Source organism: Eurosta solidaginis, chromosome 4 (genome assembly GCF_040869045.1).
Source record: "Eurosta solidaginis isolate ZX-2024a chromosome 4, ASM4086904v1, whole genome shotgun sequence".
In the NCBI taxonomy this organism is placed as follows: domain Eukaryota; kingdom Metazoa; phylum Arthropoda; class Insecta; order Diptera; family Tephritidae; genus Eurosta; species Eurosta solidaginis.
Window position 1 is genome coordinate 93,555,056 of NC_090322.1, and position 22,635 is coordinate 93,577,690.

Below are 22,635 nucleotides of genomic sequence, written 5' to 3' on the forward strand. Positions count from 1 at the left end.
GTACCCCTTACCACTGGTGGGGGAAGCACCAGACTTACAAAAGGTCGTAGAAATAGGGAGAATAGATCACAGGGCGTAACTCTCCCGTACCTCGAACAGTATGTGATACCCCTTACCTCTGGTGGGGGGGGGGGGGGGGGGGGGGCGGAAGTGTCAGAATTGAACGAGGTTCTAACAAGAAAAGGGGTAATAATTTCATTATATTAATTCACGCAGTATTTGCTACCCCTTACCACTGGCAGACTGACGCAAAGTTTCCCTTATTTGGTAGTGGTGAGAGGAGCCACAAGAAGGATAATACACAAAACCGCCAATTAATAGCCACGTTTAATAAATTTAAAAAAAAAGTTTAAATAGCATACTAATAAAACGAGGAGAAAAACATTAAGTCTAAGATTCGTTGTTGGTATGCGATTAATTTTTAACGTTTTTTCGGTGCAAGTTTAAATTCCAGTTAAAGTTGACTAGAGTCTAACCCTGCCGCACAAAGTGGCCAATTGCACTGAAAACCAGACTTAATGCGTATGTATTTATATAAAGGACTAAACGCATGTTTATACATATACATCAAGCTATATAAAGTGAGGAAGTCTGCATAAAAAGGTTAAAAATGTTATTTTGCATTCGCACTCCATTAAAATTTAGTTTATGTTAGGTGACGAAACCCATGAATCTTATGAGTATGTTCTATTAAGTCTCACTAAATGGCCTCTTGCTAGATATTTTCACTTCCCCAAGTTTGTTTAATATAGAGGCCAAAATTTTAAAGCAACCAACGGCATCGTTACACCAGTTATAAAACTCGATATTAAATTTACGATATGATTGTCTAAAATACGTAAACCGCTTATGTGTTGAACACGCCCGTTCAGGTACTCGACAATCTTTCCGTCCTTGTCAATGCCTGAGAATTGAAGCGATGCACCGAGGAATGAATCCAATAACGAACCAAAGAGTCCCTCTATGCCACCAAATATGACTAGAGGCCATTGTGGTGGATTTATTAATCATGTGTGTGTATCAACCGTATAGCGTACTGTTCAGAAGTAGACGAGTACAATTAGTAAACCACCCATGAGAATAGCGGCAATACCTTGCAGAGAAACACGTCCACCAAGCCCCCCCCCCCCCCCCCCCCCAAAACAAAAACACAAAATTTTATTATCAGCACACTAACGAATGCCTTAATTATATTTTTATTCCTAACACTAAAACACCAAGTTATGATGAAATTCTAACACCTCTGACAATAACGATTAAAATTGTTCAAATGTTTAGCTTTAACAAATATGCTGCATTGCAATGGAATAATTCTTTCACCATCATTCGAAACTTTTTGCTCAGATGATATTTTCATTTTTTACACCAAAAATGGAAATATGGCACGGCGACATTTGGAATAGTCTTTTTTGTAATTGCGGCGTTTGCATCAAGCCCATATGGTCATTTGATAAGCGCCAGCAATAGCAAAGAGCAATGCTGGTAAACATTGGGTCATTAGAGAAAATACCACCCAGGAGCCAATTTTATATGTATAGTTTGAACATGATACCAAATTAAATAACTTTGTAAAAGGATTATCGTCAGGTACTGTGATACGTCGTACTTTCGTGCCCGGCGGACGTTAGTTGCGTAGCGCCATATGAATGGAAAAGTTCCCTAATTCACAGATCGCAAAGGCCGCCAAGAAACCCCACACTCGAAGTACGCAAGGACTTGTGTATAAGAAATGATTTACATGATATGACACATAAGCTGTAAATCCACAATAGTAGCTGCAGGTCTTGAAGAGATTTCGTATAGGCATTGTGGCATGTCAAAACCGGTGCACGAAAATGGTCTCTAAAATTCTTTTGGCATAATGTACGGTGCAGCACGCAGCGGCAATATGTACGGTTGGTGACATAGGTTTATATGCTGCTCTGCTATAAATGATAGCTGGGCGCGTATAGAATATAGGATAAACAAATAAAAAAATTAAAAAAATGTAAGGCGCGATAACCTCCGAAGAGATCTAAGGCCGAGCTACGCGATGGCAATGGGGAAAGGGAGCGCGGGACATAAAGACGCGTTCAACCACGCGCCGTGATGCTCCGCTATCCCTAAGCTTGTCTGATTAAATCAACGCCCCGGTCTCGAGACGAGACTACCGGAGGGCAATCCTACATCTTACTACACGATGGCAATGGGGAAAGGGAGCGCGGGACATGAAGACGCATTCAATTATGCGCCGTGATGCCCCGCTACTCCTGAACGTGTTTTCTCCCGAGGCATGTATATCATGTGTTTTTTTATTCACTACCCCCGGTCTCGTGTCGAGTCTACCGGGGGGAATCCTAAACCTTACTACTGGTGGGCAATGAGGAAAGGGAGCGAGATGCACGAAGACACAGGAGAGCTTGCCAAAAGCTCGCAAAACCAAAAGGCAAATTATTTTTTTTGAATAAGACTAACCGGGGGGCCCCCTGAAAAAAACCACCCCAAATTCACTCGCTCACCCCGAGCGAGGACACCAGAAACAATCTCACAATTCACTCGTTATCCCAGAACGAGGACGCCAGAAAAGCCTACCGCAGAAGGGCGAACCGCTCTGCCACAGAAGCTAAGAGCTTTCGGCCCTTTATCATTCTTAAATTCCCAGCAAATTAACCCAAGTTCACTCGCTCACCCAGAGTGAGGATCACAGAACAACTACGCACTCGGCCAAATGCCCGAGGCCAACAATAAAATAAAACCTGCAATACGCATCGTCATGCGAATACTGTTGAGCATAGGGTTTATGAAAAGTACCGACACCAAGCAACCGTGCACTTTCGTAAACCTATGAACAGAATTGAACGAGGTTCTAACAAGAAAAGGGGTAATAATTTCATTATATTACTTCACGCAGTATTTGCTACCCCTTACCACTGGCAGACTGACGCAAAGTTTCCCTTATTTGGTAGTGGCGAGAGGAGCCACAAGAAGGATAATACACAAAACCGCCAATTAATAGCCACGTTTAATAAATTTAAAAAAAAAGTTTAAATAGCATACTAATAAAACGAGGAGAAAAACATTAAGTCTAAGATTCGTTGTTGGTATGCGATTAATTTTTAACGTTTTTTCGGTGCAAGTTTAAATTCCAGTTAAAGTTGACTAGAGTCTAACCCTGCCGCACAAAGTGGCCAATTGCACTGAAAACCAGACTTAATGCGTATGTATTTATATAAAGGACTAAACGCATGTTTATACATATACATCAAGCTATATAAAGTGAGGAAGTCTGCATAAAAAGGTTAAAAATGTTATTTTGCATTCGCACTCCATTAAAATTTAGTTTATGTTAGGTGACGAAACCCATGAATCTTATGAGTATGTTCTATTAAGTCTCACTAAATGGCCTCTTGCTAGATATTTTCACTTCCCCAAGTTTGTTTAATATAGAGGCCAAAATTTTAAAGCAATCAACGGCATCGTTACACCAGTTATAAAACTCGATATTAAATTTACGATATGATTGTCTAAAATACGTAAACCGCTTATGTGTTGAACACGCCCGTTCGAGTACTCGACAATCTTTCCGTCCTTGTCAATGCCTGAGGATTGAAGCCATGCACCGAGGAATGAATCCAATAACGAACCAAAGAGTCCCTCTATGCCACCAAATATGACTAGAGGCCATTGTGGTGGATTTATTAATCATGTGTGTGTATCAACCGTATAGCGTACTGTTCAGAAGTAGACGAGTACAATTAGTAAACCACCCATGAGAATAGCGGCAATATCTTGCAGAGAAACACGTCCACCAAGCCCCCCCCCCCAAAACAAAAACACAAAATTTTATTATCAGCACACCAACGAATGCCTTAATTATATTTTTATTCCTAACACTAAAACACCAAGTTATGATGAAATTCTAACACCTCTGACAATAACGATTAAAATTGTTCAAATGTTTAGCTTTAACAAATATGCCGCATTGCAATGGAATAATTCTTACACCATCATTCGAAACTTTTTGCTCAGATGATATTTTCATTTTTTACACCAAAAATGGAAATATGGCACGGCGACATTTGGAATAGTCTTTTTTGTAATTGCGGCGTTTGCATCAAGCCCATATGGTCATTTGATAAGCGCCAGCAATAGCAAAGAGCAATGCTGGTAAACATTGGGTCATTAGAGAAAATACCACCCAGGACCCAGTTTTATATGTATAGTTTGAACATGATACCAAATTAAATAACTTTGTAAAAGGATTATCGTCAGGTACTGTGATACGTCGTACTTTCGTGCCCGGCGGACGTTAGTTGCGTAGCGCCATATGAATGGAAAAGTTCCCTAATTCACAGATCGCAAAGGCCGCCAAGAAACCCCACACTCGAAGTACGCAAGGACTTGTGTATAAGAAATGATTTACATGATATGACACATAAGCTGTAAATCCACAATAGTAGCTGCAGGTCTTGAAGAGATTTCGTATAGGCATTGTGACATGTCAAAACCGGTGCACGAAAATGGTCTCTAAAATTCTTTTGGCATAATGTACGGTGCAGCACGCAGCGGCAATATGTACGGTTGGTGACATAGGTTTATATGCTGCTCTGCTATAAATGATAGCTGGGCGCGTATAGAATATAGGATAAACAAATAAAAAAATTAAAAAAATGTAAGGCGCGATAACCTCGGAAGAGATCTAAGGCCGAGCTTCTCTTCCAATTTGCGTCGTGCTCCTCTTGATTTTCCCTACAAATTGGCTGGACGGGACGTACATGATTTTATGCCGACTCCGAACGGCATCTGCAAGGCAGATGAGTTTTCACTGAGAGCTTTTCATGGCAGAAATACACCCGGAGCGCTTGCCAAACACTGCCGAGGGGCGACCCCGCTTAGAAAAATTTTCTTCTAATTGAAAAACCGAATTTCTAAAATTTTTGATGATGCTTTGCCCGGGGTTTGAACCCAGGGCATCCGTTGTGGTAGGCGGAGCACGCTACCATCACACCATGGTGGCCGGCATATTCAGCAAAAAAAAAAACAAAAACAGTCTTCCAACCAATTTGGGGTCCCAAATCTTTTATATATATTTTATTTGACTGTCCTATATTAAGGGTTTCCAGCGTGTCAGTTTCCTTTAGCTCCTTGCTACGGAGTTCTAAACGAAGAGACTGCCGCTCAGGGCCGGCGTTTCGCATATTGCTTATGTATGATATACCGCAAATCGCCAACTGTGGTACTAGCAGGAACGTGGCATTTGCGGTATGATTTAGAGCCCGCCGTTGACAATATTTCAATATCCATAATTTATTATTTAAATTAGCAGCAGATGTATTGAATGCACTATACGCTATTATTTTATAGCACTGTATTTATTATCACCAGCGAATCCCCCCAGACCATATTTGCAAATGCGCTTTGCACAAATTGTGTTTTATGAGTAACTCACTAGAACAAGTTAAATTCTAAGTTTTAGTAACTGAGAATTTATTGCCTGCATCGTGTCGTCATAACGCCCACCACGATCATTACCACGACCACCTCCACGAAAACAACCTGGTCAACCACCTCGCTGGAACCCCACACGCAATCTATAGCCGTCATCATCATAACCATCCAGAACATTTGCTGAAATAATATGTCGCTTGCAATATACTTACGTTAAATCCCCTCCAAGCGTTTAGGTAGCCAGTAAGAATGAGGTGTTTTCTCCAGCCTTTTGGGTTTTCGTGTCCAACACAATGTCGACACCGAGTGAAAAATGTAGCTGCTTAACCGAAAACAAAAAAACAATCAAAATGAAAATGCAATGCTACGGTGACTTGATTGATTCTAATTCTATAATTCGCAAAGTTATGCTGCCTAAATGAAATAAAGAAAAGATAATGATTAACAATCGAAACTAATTCCCAAAGTTCAAATGTAAAATAAATAAATGTAAGGCGCGATAACCTCCGAAGAGATCTAAGGCCGAGCTTCTCTTCCAATTTGCGTCGTGCTCCTATTGATTTTCCCTACAAATCGGCCGGACGGGACCTACATGTTTTATGCCGACTCCAAACGGCATCTGCAAGGCAGATGAGTTTTCACTGAGAACTTTTCATGGCAGAAATACAACCGGAGCGCTTGCCAAACACTGCCGAGGGGCGACCCCGCTTAGAAAAATTTTCTTCTAATTGAAAAACCTTATTTCTAAAATTTTTTTTTTGCTTTGCCTGGGGTGTGAGCCCAGGGCATACGTTGTGGTAGGCGGGATACGCTACCATCACACCACGTTGGCCGCCCAAAGTCCAAATACTTACCTTTTTTTTGTTCTTTTTCTCCGATATTAGTACGCACGCCTCGCGCAGTGGTGAAGGAAAGAAAAGGCACCGGCAAAATCGTGAGATGTAATCCTGTTATGCCAATTCATAGGAATTTTCCATTCAACACACAGAATTATTACAAGTCTACCATTTATGTATATACACATGTCTGCCTATAGCTGGAGACATTGGTGCTTTATCGGTTACCGTATCGGTAACCTTTTAACAGCTGATTCGACCAACCTTATGAGAATCAATGCAATCGATTATTGGTGCCGCTAAAGTCGTAACCGTATCGTAGCCAACCAATTGGGTTTTGGTTTACCGTCGTAACGATAAACAGCTGATTACGTTGGGGATACGGATACAGCGATACGCACGTATTAGTGTTACACAAAATGTGCAATCACGTACCGAAAACCGAAAATTATAAAAAATCGGTACTAGTACCGGTACCCTCTTCACAAAAAAATTATACACTTTTTTTAACAAAGAAGGTTGTTTTTTTGTTTGTTTTTGTTTTTGACCTCTTCATATTTCTGGCTGGGGGGCAGGACTTGTCGTCTTCAACAACAAACATCATGAACTCTTCTGGCTTCGGTACAAAAGTCAAGAATCGAACTATCGCAATGAACAAGTCCCGAAATAAGAAAAAAAATTAACTTTTCTACGGCACTAGTGCGCCAGTTCGAATGACAAAAATACATAATGTATATACATTCGCATGCTACAAATTCACCACATCTGCTCTATCAAAAAAAAAAAAGAAACACGCGACAGGGTGGCACATTGGCACGTAACATCTATATATTAATACGCTAACAAAATTTCCATACAATCAATTGACAGGCTGTTTCGCATACTTACTGCCCTATTCTGTGCATTTGACAAATTGTCAATAAGTTGACAAATAATCAAGATTTTTATCAACTTGATAAATTTTGTTATTCTGTGCGTAAGTTGACAACTCTAAAAAGCTCTTATGCGTATGCTTTTCCCAACACAGTGGTGAACTAAGTATTGTAAACACAAAACAGCTGTTTAGCGCGAACAATTGTTAAATGGAGTCTGCAGAAACGTAAGTATTTTATTATTTTTCATTATATTTTAGTTATATTGTATTTCTTTTATAGAAAATCAAAGTGCGATCGTGCTACGCGCGAACAATTGGAGCACTACGTGTTTTTTTATAGTGCTAACCCTGAAATGGGGTCAGGAAAAAATAACCCCAGGTCACCGCAACAAATGCGCTCTCTATGGGCTCAACTGGCAGAGGAGCTAAACGCCTTAAGAGGACCAACACGTTCTGCAGAAAAATGGAAGGAAGTAAGTTGTAGTGCAAAATTAGTGGTACCATTTTACAAGACGGTTCAATGCTTAATATCGATCAAGAATTTTCGATGTTTGTATCAAAAGACGCGTCTTGACCGCAGTATCAATAATACGAGAGCGGAAATTAAAAAATATATTTGTGTGAAGAGATATTTACAAGCATACATAAAAAGTATGGCTAATTTTAATTCGTTCAAAAGATATTATCGAAAAACCGAAAAAAGACCCCAGGTCACCGCAACAAATGTGCTCTCTATGGGCTCAACTGGCAGAGGAGCTAAACGCCTTAAGAGGACCAACACGTTCTGCAGAAAAATGGAAGGAAGTAAGTTGTAGTGCAAAATTAGTGGTACCATTTTACAAGACGGTTCAATGCTTAATATCGATCAAGAATTTTCGATGTTTGTATCAAAAGACGCGTCTTGACCGCAGAATCAATAATACGAGAGCGGAAATTAAAAAATATATTTGTGTGAATAGATATTTACAAGCATACATAAAAAGTGTGACTAATTTTAATTCGTTCAAAAGATATTATCGAAAAAAGACCAGCGGGTACCTCCGAAACCGGGGATAGGATCCATATTATTTTTGCGCATAACACCTTTCTGCGTTGGCGGCCTTCGGCCGCGCTTATAAAAAATAGTGATAGTCTAGTTGCGGGGTTGACTGCTAATACGCGTCAAAAAATGTCGAGATAAGTGTCAAAAGACGCGTATTAATCTCGAGAACAATAATCCGAAGGGGGAAAAGAAACATTTTATCTCTGTCCGGAGATATTTGCAGTTGAATTTGGCGATTTTCATGTGGTTGTTATTGTGTTGTACCCACAAAAAAAAATTGTGCATCACCGTGGCGGTAGCCACGGTTATACCGCACACCCGGACTTGGCATGGCGTAGCCCAGGGTTATTTTTTATAAGCGCAGCCGAAGGCCGCCGGTTTCGGAGGTACCCGCGGGTCTCTTTTCGGTTTTTCGTTAATATCTTTTGAGAGAGTTAAAATTTTAATTTTCGGATTATCAATACTGATGTCAAGACGCGTTGTTTGACACTTCTCTCGATATTTTTTGACGCGTATTAGCAGTCAACCCCGCAACTAGACTATCACTATTTTTTATTTTTTTTGTGGGTACAACACAATAACAACCACATGAAAATCGCCAAATTCAACTGCAAATATCTCCGGACAGAGATAAATATTTTCTTTTCCGCCTTCGGATTATTGTTCTCGAGATTAATACGCGTCTTTTGACACTTCTCTCGATATTTTTTGACGCGTATTAGCAGTCAACCCCGCAACTAGACTATCACTATTTTTTATTTTTTTTTGTGGGTACAACACAATAACAACCACAAGAAAATCACCAAATTCAACTGCAAATATCTCCGGACAGAGATAAAATTTTTCTTTTCCGCCTTCGGATTATTGTTCTCGAGATTAATACGCGTCTTTTGACACTTCTCTCGATATTTTTTGACGCGTATTAGCAGTCAACCCCGCAACTAGACTTTTACCAAAGTATGGATTACACCCCGGTTTTAGACCGACCTTATCTAATTTTTGGATTTTTTGGCAATAACTTATATGTATAATATATATGTATAATATTTTCAATTTCCACTTTCGGATTATTGATACTGGAGTCAAGGCGCGTCTTTTGGTATCAACATCATTTTTGATCAATAATAAGCATTGAACCGTCTTGTAAAATGTAAACAAATTAGTTAATGGCTTTGTGTATAATTTTTTTTACATTCAGACGTTTGGAGTATGGAAGAGCCAGTTACGTACACGTGCACGACGTATAAAAATGAGCCAAAGGGTTACTGGTGGTGGTCCACAATGCAAATCACTTAATGAGTTCGAAGATCGCGCTTTGGCTACTTTTGGCTTATTAGCGGTTGATGGTGCCGGTTTAGGAAGTAGTGGACTGAACTCGCCACCACAAGAACTACCAGCAAGAACATCGTCCATATTCCAGAGTCCGTCACCAGCTGAGAGTGATACACAATCTCCTAGCCGTATCCTTGCGATGAGTCCTTTGAATTCCCCAACGGTTTTGCCGCAGCAAAACCATGCATCAGACTTATTTGTAGCAATGTGGAGCCCATCACCGCCGGAGACTAATGCTGAATCAGCAAGTTTCGAACCATCGATGCCTGGTATGACACCTCTTGAGCCAGAGACTGAAGTAAGTAATTCATATATGTTAGGGTGGGGCAAAAATATGGTTTTCCTTTTCTTGGATTGGTTTATACATACATATATTTTCTCGAAATAGAACGCTCGACAAAATTTGTTGTAGAGCGTTATACTTTCTGCAATTTTTGAGTAGAAATTTGTTGAATGATCTATCAGTAGTAAGATATCGACGTGAACTAACACTTTTAGGTCTTCAGACATAAAATGAAATTATTGGTTTTGTCAGACACAAAATTTCTTTTGTTAGTTTTCGTATGGCACGTCGATATAATGATGTTCATAGAAGTAAAGGAAAAACTGCTATGGGATTTTTGTCCCGTTAATATTAAAAACTTATATTGGATCAGTATGCATACTTCCTTTTCCGTATACCAATAAAATAACGAAAATAATTTTTTTGGCCCTCCTAATATATAAATATGTACATAAATCGGACACTTTTAAACTGAAATTTTTTCCTTCAAGAATACTGGAGTTTTGAATGGAAGCTCAGTCCGTATGTCTCGCGCAGAACGAAGCAAACTTATAAGTACTCTAATGAGCGATATAAGCAAACGGAATAGTTTTGAAGAACGACGGGAAAGAAGAGAGGAGGAACAGCGTCAGGAGCATCGTGAAACGATTCAAGCTATCACAACTTTAACGAGCTGCTTGACTGAACTAGTCAAAGTTTTAAAACCAAATTAAACTTAAGAATAGAGAAGTTTTACGGACAAGTAATTTTCTTTAATTATAATTGAACCAAAGACTGAATTCCTTATAAAAATATGATAGTTAGTATAATAATAGTCCGTAAAACTTCTCTATACACATGTTAAAGTCAGGGACTGCTAATAATATTTTATTTTATTATACAAATTGCTAGTAATAACTAGTTATTTTTCGTTTATTTTATTTTAATTGGAAAACAAATTTCAATTGGAAAATAAAAGTTATGCATATATAACAAATACCCATATTTTAGTGCCTTTACAGTATTGTTTTACCAAGGACTTTTATTTTCCAATCAAAATTAAAAAATTGAAATCATAAAAAAAAATAATGTAAAGTAAAATTAAATGAAATGAAATAAACAAGAAAAACTGTAATATGAAATAAAATAATAATAAAAATTGTAATCAAATAAGATAGCATAATGAAAAATGAAATAAAATAGTAAAAATTGTAATCAAATAAGATAGAATAATGAAAAATGAAATAAAATAATAAAAATTGTAATCAAATAAGATATAATAATGAAAAATGAAATAAAATAATAAAAATTGTAATCAAATAAAATAGAATAATGAAAAATGAAATAAAATAATAAAAATTGTAATCAAATGAAATATTATAATGAAAAATGAAATAAAATAAGAAAAATTGTAAAAAATAAGATAAAATAAATGAGAATTATAACAAAATAAATTTAATATTTTAAAATAAATGAAATAATATATAAAAAACTCAAATACCATCAAATAAAATGAATTAAACGAAATAAAATAAAACATAATAAAAAGTTACTAAAGTCAAACTTTATATTCTACATTATTTCACTAAGCTACATATATAAATTTATTTTTATTTTTAAAATTTTAGTTTGTCTGTGAGAGCTATTGAAATGAATTATTTCTGTTGTTACATTTATGTAATTGTTTTCTTTTGTTTTTATAAATAAAATTTAATATAGAATACATACATATTTATGTACATATAAAAATCTTGTGTGTGTCTATATGATTAGGATTACGGATTGTGATAGGGGTAGATATATGAATGAAGATAGAAAAAGGTTAAGATAAAAAAGAGAAGGACGATATGAGAAGGTAAAAGCGAACGATTCAAGGTTCGATTCGAGCTCAAGGCCAGAACAATAATTTTTTTCCAATGATAATTATTGTTATTTTTTAATTTTCTAAATTTGAAAAATTGTATTTTGTTTTTGGAATGGTTAGGTTAGGTTAGGTTGGGGTGGCTGCCCGAGGGCACACTTAGGCCAGTAGTACTAGGCCCGTTGTGATACCACGAAAAACACCGTTACCTCTCCTCTTCGAACCATTTTGAACCATTTAGTTCAGGTAGGTTCAACGATGGTATTTTGTATCGTTTGGTATATAAGACAAGCTCTACTTTATCGGAGTTGACGCTGAGTCCACATCGGGAAGCCCACAAGGAAACCTCTCGCAATGCTACCTGCATCAAGTCGCACAAAGACGCCGCTCCCCCAACTGTTTTTGGCATAGTAAGTAGAAACATTTTCAGACAACCTGCCATAGCTGCGCAGATAGATCCATTTCGAATGGTGCTAAGCCTTCATCATCAGTACGCTTTAGGCATGCTGTGCTAACCATTTAGCTATACAGCGGTGGTTTGTTTGACTGGCAAATTTGCTACTTCTATTCCTTTTTACCAACTTTATTTATTCAGTGTTGCGCCATCTGGTGCAAATCACTGATAATGCTGAATTTTTGTTTATTGTCAATTACTTTGTTTGACATTATTGACAAAAACAATTGGTAAAAGCAGACAAAAAGGAAAAAAGGAGAGGTGAAGGGGCAAAATAATAAGGAGCTGAAATGATTAGGGAAGGGGTCAAATTCGATAGATACACGCAAGTAAATTTTTTAAATATAAACGTCCTTTAATGAAGGGCTATGCACGCCCATAAGTTTTTGTTTGTGTGTTCTTTAGAGACGGCCAAATTTCTTCTACTTTGAATTGTCAAGAGGGTTTAAGATATTGACAACTTGTCCACCAAAGAGCTTTTTATATTTGACACAGAATAGAAAATACTTGATAAATAATCAAACTTGACAAATAAGCAAGATGGTGAATTTGTCAAGTGCACAGAATAGGCCTGTTAGCATACGTAAAATCATATAAAAGTTATTTGAATCGATTCGTACTGATCAGCCGCAGTGCATAGGCCTATTTTTGTTAACAAATATTACTCTATTTGTTTATAATTAATAGAAAAAGTTGTTTGTAAATTCGAATAATTCATACAAATATCGTAATTCATTATCGTGCACAAGCGCGCCATCTTTGGGAACAATTATCTAAGTTTTCTAATGCGAATTTCAAAGACCTAAACCTTTATGCACAAGCACGCCGTCTTTAATGTTTAATATGAATTTCAAATTTTATGTATCCCCACTAAATTCGAAGGCACAAATGTTTCACCTAAATATAAATATGGTTTCCCATTGTTGCCACTTACCTATAATAGCCTCTACCAAAATCCTAAAAAAATTGTTCCAAAATAATTTATAGCGTACCAAAAATCTTAAAAAGAATTAATTTTTGACCGGCCCATTTTACCTACACGTAAATACATAAGTCTTTATATAACAGATTCTTTGTTTTTTATTTTAGTTGTTTTCAAAAAAACATGAAATCACAAATAATGAGTTAAGTTTTGTTGAAACTAACTAATTTATTTATAACAATTAATGGCAAATTTGCTCGAAAATGTTGTTGCATTTGCAGCTTTAATCCTCATTTCAGATAAAGTACGTCTTATACTGAACAAAAAAGAAAAAGTTACAAAAATATAACATTACATTTTTTATATTGCCTTTATGCTAATTACGAAACAAAAAAACGTCCCAAAAACTTTTTTGATTTTAGGTCAGAGCGGCAACCGGCATCATAGCGGCCGTCTTGCATAGGCAGTATATTACCCACTATCTATATATTAATACGCTAACAAAATTTCTATACAATAAAAAATTGTTCCAAAATAATTTATAGCGTACCAAAAATCCTAAATAGAATTAATTTTTTACCGGCCCATTTTTTGTGGCAAATTTTACCTACACGTAAATACATAAGTCTTTATTTAACAGATTTTTTGTTTTTTATTTTAGTTGTTTTCAAAAAAACATGAAATCACAAATAATGAGTTAACTTTTGTTGAAACTAACTAATTTATTTATAACAATTAATGGCAAATTTTCTTGAAAATGTTGTTGCATTTGCAGATTTAATCCTCATTTTATATAAAGTACGTCTTATACTGAATAAAAAAGAAAAAGTTACAAAAATATAACATTACATTTTTTATATTGCCTTTTATGCTAATTACGAAAAAAAAAAAGCGTCCCAAAAACTTGTTTGATTTTAGGTCAGAGCGGCAACCGGCATCATAGCGGTTGTAACCTCTCTGCCGGTGTAGGTAAACTTTAGTCCACCGTAAAGTCCCTACCGCCTATCCGTCTAGGCACAATGACAAAGTTTCCATCGCCTTTGGCGATAAAGTACTGTCGGTTGCGAAAAAATGCGCGAGCGCTTTCTGCCGACAATATATAATCTCTCCAGTTTTTTCTCCTCGCGAAACCTCATATTATCACAGACTAAATCCTCCGCGACCTTATTTACAACATGGACGTCACAAATGTCGACCATTTTGAACATCCACGCCGATAGCTCTACGCTAACGACTGTGCTACATCCCCAAAATCTTGGATGTGACGTTTGATCAGGATCTACATTTTGGTGAGCACGCAGTCGTAATTGTGCCGAAAATCCAGAGCCGTAATAAAATTCTTAAATCCCTTGCTGGCAATACTTGGGGAAAAAACAAAGAAACGCTCATTACCACATACAAAGCAATTGGCCAGCCGATTGCGTGCTACGCGTCCCCTATATGGTCGCCAAGCCCAAAAATTACCCACTGGAAGAAGCTATAGGCTTGCCGAAATACTACTCTCAGAACCGCCACGGGCTGTCTTCTTACGTCACCAGAACACCATCTACATGATGAGGCGAGAATACTCCCCATCAGGGAGAGAAATGAGATGCTAACCAAACAGTTCCTGTTGAATACCCAGAAACCTGGGCATCCCAACAGACATCTGATTGATGAGCCAACACCGCCTAGGGACTTAAGGCGTCATCTCCGTAAGCATTTTGAGGAAATACGGCACCTGAGAACTCAGCCGTATGAAGCAAAAAAACACAAGCAGGTCCTTGGTGAACTCCACAAACAGGCATCGGACCTTTATGCCAGGAATTGCCCGGTGAATCCATTACTCAAAGAACAGTACCCAAAACTTGCGGAGGAGGAACGCATACTCCCCAGGGAAACGCGAGTAACTCTAGCTCAACTTCGTTCTGGATACTGTAACATGTTAAACTCTTACCTATCCAGAATCAACCCCGACATACAAAATGTATGCCCCGATTGCAATTTGGCCCCACATGACACCAACCATCTCTTTAGTTGTAATGTGGAACCAACGCCTCTAACACCCCTTTCATTATGGTCCACCCCTGTTGAAACAGCAAGTTTCCTTGGACTCCCGTTAGAGGATATTGATGACTATTTGTGATCGGTCGCAACTACTAGATGGGGCGAAGCAATACTACAACAAGAACCCCAAGGGAGTCCCCAAAACCATCCCGAAATTACCCCTTAAAGTCCACGAAATGACCTACAAAAGACCGCGGGAGGACCCCGGGGGTCCCGAAATGATCCCAAAATGAATCCCGAAAGACCCCGAGGGAGTCCCTGAAATTACCAAAAAATTTACCCCAAGAGACCCCGGGAGGATCCACAGGGTGTCCCAGAAATAACGTCCAAATGACCCCCAAAAACCCCCGCGTATACTCAGCAAAATCATCTCAATATTACACTCAGAAGCTTAAGAACCACACGGGCACTGATTACGCATATGGGTATATTTTCAGGGCATCTCGAGGGTTTATTTGTTTATTTTTGAATAACTGAATAAAAATTGAAATTTTATTGTTATTCCATATTTTTTAAATAAGAAATAATAACTCAACTCTTTACTCAAAATTTATAAAAATAAGAATGACCGATTATCATCACTCAGGATCAGAGACGGAAAATACTAATTATTTTATTTTCGGAGTCGAAAAAATCCTGTTCAAAAAATTTTCCTAGATGAAATTGTTTGAGTTCCCAGGTATCCCTATAGCAATATCATGTCGAATCATGCATCCTTTTTATCTTTCGTACTTTTTCCATAAAAGTCCACATATAAAAGTAAAATCTGTATTTTTATTTTTTGAGTCCGATAGAACTAGTTACACTCGGACTTTTAAAAATAAAAGTCCTGAAATAAAAGTTAAATCAAGACTTTTATTTTTTAAGGCTGAAATAAAAGTCCCGCTTGATAACAAAGAAACGGCTTATCCGAATTAAAAAAAAATTTATTTCGGATAAGCCGTTTCTTTGTTATCAAGCGGGACTTTTATTTCGGCCTTAAAAAATAAAAGTCTTAATTGAACTTTTATTTCGGGACTTTTATTTTTAAACGTCCGAGTTTAACTAGTTCTATCGGACTCAAAAAATAAAAATCCGAAAATAATTTTTATCTTCATCCAAATATATTTAAAGTCCAAAATTAATAGTTTTGCAAGGACTTATATTATAAAAGGAATAACAGTTTCAGCCCCTGCTCAGGATATTTTGAATAACGATGAAATGTTATTCATTATTCAAAAATGCTTGAATAAAAAATAACTTTTTATTCATCAATCAAAAAATTTCAAATGATGAATACTTTTATATTTTGATTTGTTTTATTTCAAAATGATTCAACCCTGCTATAGTATTATTCTAAAACACGGCACTTAGCTAGGCTAAACTACAATACGTACATAAACGAAATATATATCAAACGAAAGTTTTTCACGAGCATTAGGCTGGTCCTTACGGATTTTACCATGCAGGATCCCTCTAAAATGTTCTTTTGAACAAAAAAATTATGTTCTAGAAGTTTTATCAAAAAATATTAGCATTAACCCGTGCCGCATCGACGTTAAAGTTTCAGAGATACGTCGAATATAACGATGTATAGTGACATTTTGTATCTCGGAAAACAGATATTTTAAGTATAAAGACAAAATTTATTCACAATTGAACGGACTTCCGATGGGATCCCCGGCATCACCGATAATAACCGATATCATCATGGAAGAAATTCTGATGAAAGTGACCAACACGAGATGTCTTACGAAATATGTAGATTACGTCTTTGCAATAGTTAAAGAGGATGAGTTGGAAAAAACAAAGGCCTTACTAAACTCATACCATAAAGACATCAATTTTACGATGGAGCTGGAAGTGGATAATAGATTACCCTTCCTGGACTCTTTGGTATGCAAAATCGGTAATAAAATAAAATTGAATTGGTATCAAAAGCCTACGTCGTCAGGGAGAATAACAAATTTCTAATCTAAACATCCGAGGAGCATGATAATTAACACGGCAAAAAACTTTATCGCAAGGGTATTAGACACTAGCGATAAAATGTTCCACTCGGAAAACAAACAGCGGATAACACAAATCCTAAAAATTATTGATTTCCCACCAGGACTAATACAAAACATGATAAAGGCATATCATAAAAAAAGTCAAGAATACGCTAAAAAAACGGCAATTTATAAATCAATGATATACATACCAGGCTTATCCGAAAGAATAAAATACTCGGATATATATGATAGAGTCAGCGCATATGCGCCTTGGCAACCACGCTACTGTTGGCAGCCATAATTTCGAAATAGTAAAAGACTTCGTTTATTTGGGAACCAGCATCAACACTAGCAACAACATCAGCACTGAAATCCAGCGAAGAATCAATCTTGCCAATAAATGCTCCTTTGGACTAGGTAGGCAATTGAAAAGTAAAGTCCTCTCTCGGCGAACGAAAATCATACTCTACAAGTCACTTATGTCCTGCTATATGGGGCAGAAGCGTGGACCATGACAACAGCAGATGAAGCGGCTTTGGGAGTGTTCGAGACAAAAGTTCTCCGAACGATTTATGGACCTCTACGCGTTGGCGATGGCGAGTACCGAAGAAGATTTAATGATGAGCTGTACGTGCTATACGCAGACATCAACATAGTCGAGCGAATTAAAACGCAGCGGCTGCGCTGGCTAGGCCATGTTATGATAAGATGATGCTCCGGCCAAGAAAGTGTTTCTATCGGAACCCGCCTATGGAAGCAGATGTAGAGGGCGGCCCCCACTCCGTTTGAAAGACCAGGTGGTAAACGATTTAAACTCCCTTGGTGTGACCTATTGGCGCCGGTTGGCGGAGCGAAGGAGCGACTGGCGCGCCTTGTTGGACGGCCATAACCGTTTAGACGGTTAAGCGCCAATTAAGTAAGTAAGTATATATGATAGAACAAACACCAACATAGCACATAAATCAGCCTACACTACTAACATGTTCTTTAACAACATGAAAAGTAAAGTGTCAACCTTGGACAAAAATAACATTATATACAAGATCCCGTGTGCTGGTGACGAGAACAATACATGTGAAAAGATATATGTAGGTACAACAAAAAACAAACTTAAAACAAGAATAGCAGGCAGAACATCTGATAATACACAAAAAACTGCACTAGCGGCCCACTGTGCGGAGAGCGGCCACCGACCAGATTTTGATGCTGTGAGCATATTACAGAGCGAAAGCAATTTTAATAAAAGGTACACATTGGAAATGCTACATATTACAAATACACCATCAAATAAGAGACTAAATTACAAAGTTGACGTAGAAAACTACGCACACATATATCGGCACTTAGTAGACGCTTGGAAACTCAGTTCAAAATTTCACGGCTAACTAAGCAGTTGCTGATAACAATTAAAATTGAACTGCTATATGTATGTATATATATGTTAATTATAGTGTTTAACATATTTATTGAAAATTCTTTGTACAATATTTGTTGTAGCCATTGAAGACGATCTCCGAAGGAGATTGAAATATATCGGGAAAAAACAAAAAACGTTGTGTTTTTTAATACACCTGACCTCGAGCCAATGTTCACAAATTATGTTCTATAAGAATTAATAGTTCGCAGAAGAAATACATATTTATCTAATTTAAAATTTCATTTTATAATGGCCGATTCACACAAACGCTTTGGTAGCTTCAAAGCGAAGAAAGGCAAGGCGTTTCGTTGTTACCTTATGGCGTTATCTAAGTGTCATCTACCTTCTATTCTTCTATCTATCTTCTATCTATAGTATTATTCTAAAACACAATGCTTAGCTAGGCTAAACTACAATACGTACAGAAATGAAATATACATCAAAAAGCTTTTGATGACATATTTGCAGAAAACTATAAAAATTTAAATTGGTTAAGGAAGCCTTTGCCTTTTGAAGAGGATAAAGCCGTATATGAACGAATAACTGGATTATCACCTTACTTGGGCTGCCGTTTCAAAACTGCCTTGCCTCAAAATTTGTTTTTGTATATAAGAATTTTCTGCAAAAGCTTCCTTTCTCAGAATGAAGTTAAACAGCGTCCCGTCTTAGAATTTCTTCAACCCAATTCTGATATATGGCGTTCTTCAAACAAAATCTGATATAAGGCGTTTTTGGAAAGGTTTCTGAGATTGGGCATTTTCGAAACAGCATTCGAGATAGTGCGATGTTCCCCTCAGTAGCCTACATGGTTTAACCAAAAGTAAAAGTAAAGTGGAACAAAAATGTAAGTTATTCTTTACAATCTGAGTAGAAAAACCTTTATAAATAAGCTCAAAAAAAAGGAAAAAAAAATCCTATTGTCTATGGATATCAGTTCTATTCTACAGAGCAAACTTCTTGTGATTGAATCATGTGTCCTACATATATAATTGTGGACTTATCACTTTGGCAATCAGGCTTCGCAAAGAAAATATTACCAGCGCGGTCGAGAATATGCGAAAACTTCCCTAACGAGAGCCCCTTTGAGTTGCTTTTCATCCGAACAAAATGCCTTGAAGATTATACCAACGCTTTGGTCGCTTCAAAGTGGCAAGGCAAACGCCGCGCTGTCAGAGCGCCAAAGCGAAGCAGCGCGACCATAACATTTATGTAAATCCGAAGTAAATGAAGTATTCGTATAAAGAAAATATGGGTATTTCACTTATTCAAAAATCTCACCGTATTAATCAATTTGTAATTTTCAAGCGCCGATATAAGTATATATACAAATAGTCAAATCCATACGAGTGCCCCGTAACACATATGTCTCATACATATATGACATTGTTGAGTATAAACTGATGTCATAGTCGCTTAAACTCAGTAGCACTTTGATTTCGTGTGTAATACACTGTATACTTCGTTTGTCATCGGTTTTATTTTGGCGCTGTATTCAGTTTAGTTTCGTGTATATCGTTGTGTTGCTAGCGTCAGAAGACTTATATGACTTAATTCATGTTATTGCACTATTAGTTTTACTTATTCCAATTAGTGTTTTCGTATAGCACAGTTGACTTTCTTCCTCAATAAGTCAATTGAGTACTGAACTGCTTCGTGGCTTATGAGCGTTTATTCATTTTACGAAGCATGACTACGTGAATGTGTGTTAGTGGATATAAGTGATTGATATTCTTTGTTTGCATACGCACTAATACCCATTTTTTGGTTAGTCCACTAATAACCTTAAAAGATGAATAATTGCAGCTCACTGACGTGCATACATATGTGTGTACATTTGAAACTTTTATTGGATTTTTGTCGAAGCATGCAACTTGCACCAATTATGAGCGATCTTCTATTCCATTGCTATGTATTTCGTGTTTATCTAATTTTGTTTTGTTTTGACTCCCTTATTCGTATAATTTAAGCTGCTGCGATTTTCTTTCAAAATTTTGGTGGGATGGCAATAATTGGTATGAAATGACAATTAAATTGTAATTTACAATTCACTCAAAACAACGTTAACAGTGCAAATTAGAAAGTGTAATTATAAGTTTTAAGAAAAGCAAGGTACCTGCATATATTTAAAATATAATAATGCCTAGAGGACGACCAAGAAGAGTTCGCCGAGGGCTTACTTCAGTAGTATGAAAAAGGGGTTCTAGTTCAAATGGTGCAAGGAAAAGTATATACACTCTGACACACATATATATAGCGCAAACAATTTCGTTGCCTACCTTTAGGCGCATACGCTCTTAAGATTGGAGCTTTTTGCATTTTATTAAAAACTCGGAACATGACTCACCCTATCAACTCATTATCCGTTCTTCCGGTTTATGTTCTGGCTGATCTTCCGGTTGATTTATAAGAAAAAGCTTAGAGCTTTTTACCTTTAGCAGAGCTTAGCCGTAAGCATGACGGCATATAAATTATATATATATATATTGTCACGGATATTAGCATCCCTAAGCTATACCATCACTAAGGCGATGCTAAGCGATGTTCACGTCAATAATCAAATCATGTATACACATATATAAGGCAGCCGAGAGATGTCACACACAGATGCATTTACCTTTACGCCTATGTGTGTGCGAGAGACTGTAAACTACAAACTCACATACATCTGAGAGACGCTGAAAAGTAGAAAATTGTAAACAAGTAGAAACTATATGAGAACTATAAACAATCGAAATAGTTGGTAAGTTCTGGAAATAGAAGAGCCTAGATGTATGCAGCGTAAACTATAAAAGCGGCACAAGCGAGTAAAATGTAATTCAGTTTGAGTTGAGCTATCAATCAGTTTGATTAAGCACGCGATCTGGCTGCCAATAGTAAAGTTTCATTTGAGTTATCAATCAGTTTGGTTATTAAGCCAGCGAGTAGCAAAGTATAAGTGTTATTGTGAAGTACTTAATAAAGGCCATTTTTCCATCATTCAATATTGGAGTTATTTATTCAACAGTTTAGTGATTCGAACTTAGCAGAGGATTGCAAATAAGAGGATTTGCGGCAGATTCGTTACAATATTATATATATATATCAACAAACTGCAAAATACATACCGACACAGTCACATTCATCCATATACGCACATTCAGAGAAATAAGGGCTACTTTGCTCAATGTATATAAATTGGACATATTTTCGGTAAAAAAATGTAGTAAATTGTTTAAAGCCGCTCAGCACTCATCTATATTTCACGGATATACATTTTATAAGGTTTTTCAGCCGTGTTTAACCAGGATCACTTCTAATAAACAGTAATAAACTTTAATACTTATACATCGTTACTTCTTTAACACCGTAGGCATATTCCGCATTATGAGTCAAGCTCTTAAGGATATAAAAGCAATTTCAAAGGAAAAAGGCTCGAAAAAGCCAATTAATAAAAAATAAAAATGCATCCGTGTAGTTCTTGTGAAAAGATATATACTCGGAAGAGGAGTTTAGTTAGACATATTGCAATGAAACATCAAGTTATAAAAAACCCGCCATTTTTTTCGAGCAGTGTAAAATTCAAGGGAAACAAAATGTATGGACAGCAAACTGGAGAACAAATATACATAAAAAGAATTGTATGTATAATGTAAATAGTAATGTTAAATGTATTAACGCTATGTTTAATAATCGTATTGAGACATACGTTTTGGAAAACGATCAACCCAATGATTTAATTGTTGAACATTTTTTTGAAAAACATTTTAACGAATTATCTGCACTTTTACAGAAATCTATAGAAAAGCATGAAAGCATCAAATTTAACTTTGAGTTATTTTGTAAATATATTCAAATAAAAGAAACTATTGAAGAATTCGCTATAACGTCACACCAAACACTAATGACTGAAGCATTTATGGAGAACAATAATGTTGGTGAAATAATTAAGGAAAAGTTTAGTAAATTGATTGAAAAAATGAAAACATTTCAAGAGCGAGATAGAGGTTGGAGTCTAAGTGAAATTATCCATCTAGAAGTAAACATAAATATCAACCAATAAGATGCTCATTATATATACCACTACCAAAAGTAATAGCAGATAAAAAAAAGCCTGTATTAACATTGTTAACAATGATATATTGCTTTAAGTGGGCCATAATTTCATCTCTTTACCAACCCTCAAAAAATAGAAAAAGGTGTTCTTCATATC

At 36.7% G+C, this 22,635-nt stretch overlaps 1 protein-coding gene and 2 pseudogenes across 1 annotated transcript in view; all 3 read right to left on the minus strand.

Annotated features, from left to right (window-relative positions):
- Window positions 1-22,635, minus strand: part of Rbcn-3A (Rabconnectin-3A) — a 2,573,828-nt gene that overhangs the window by 2,263,722 nt on the left and 287,471 nt on the right. The gene's annotated exons all lie outside the window — the stretch shown is intronic.
- LOC137247670 (very-long-chain enoyl-CoA reductase pseudogene) lies at window positions 1,361-1,969 on the minus strand (annotated as a pseudogene).
- Window positions 4,025-5,640, minus strand: LOC137250055 (very-long-chain enoyl-CoA reductase-like; annotated as a pseudogene).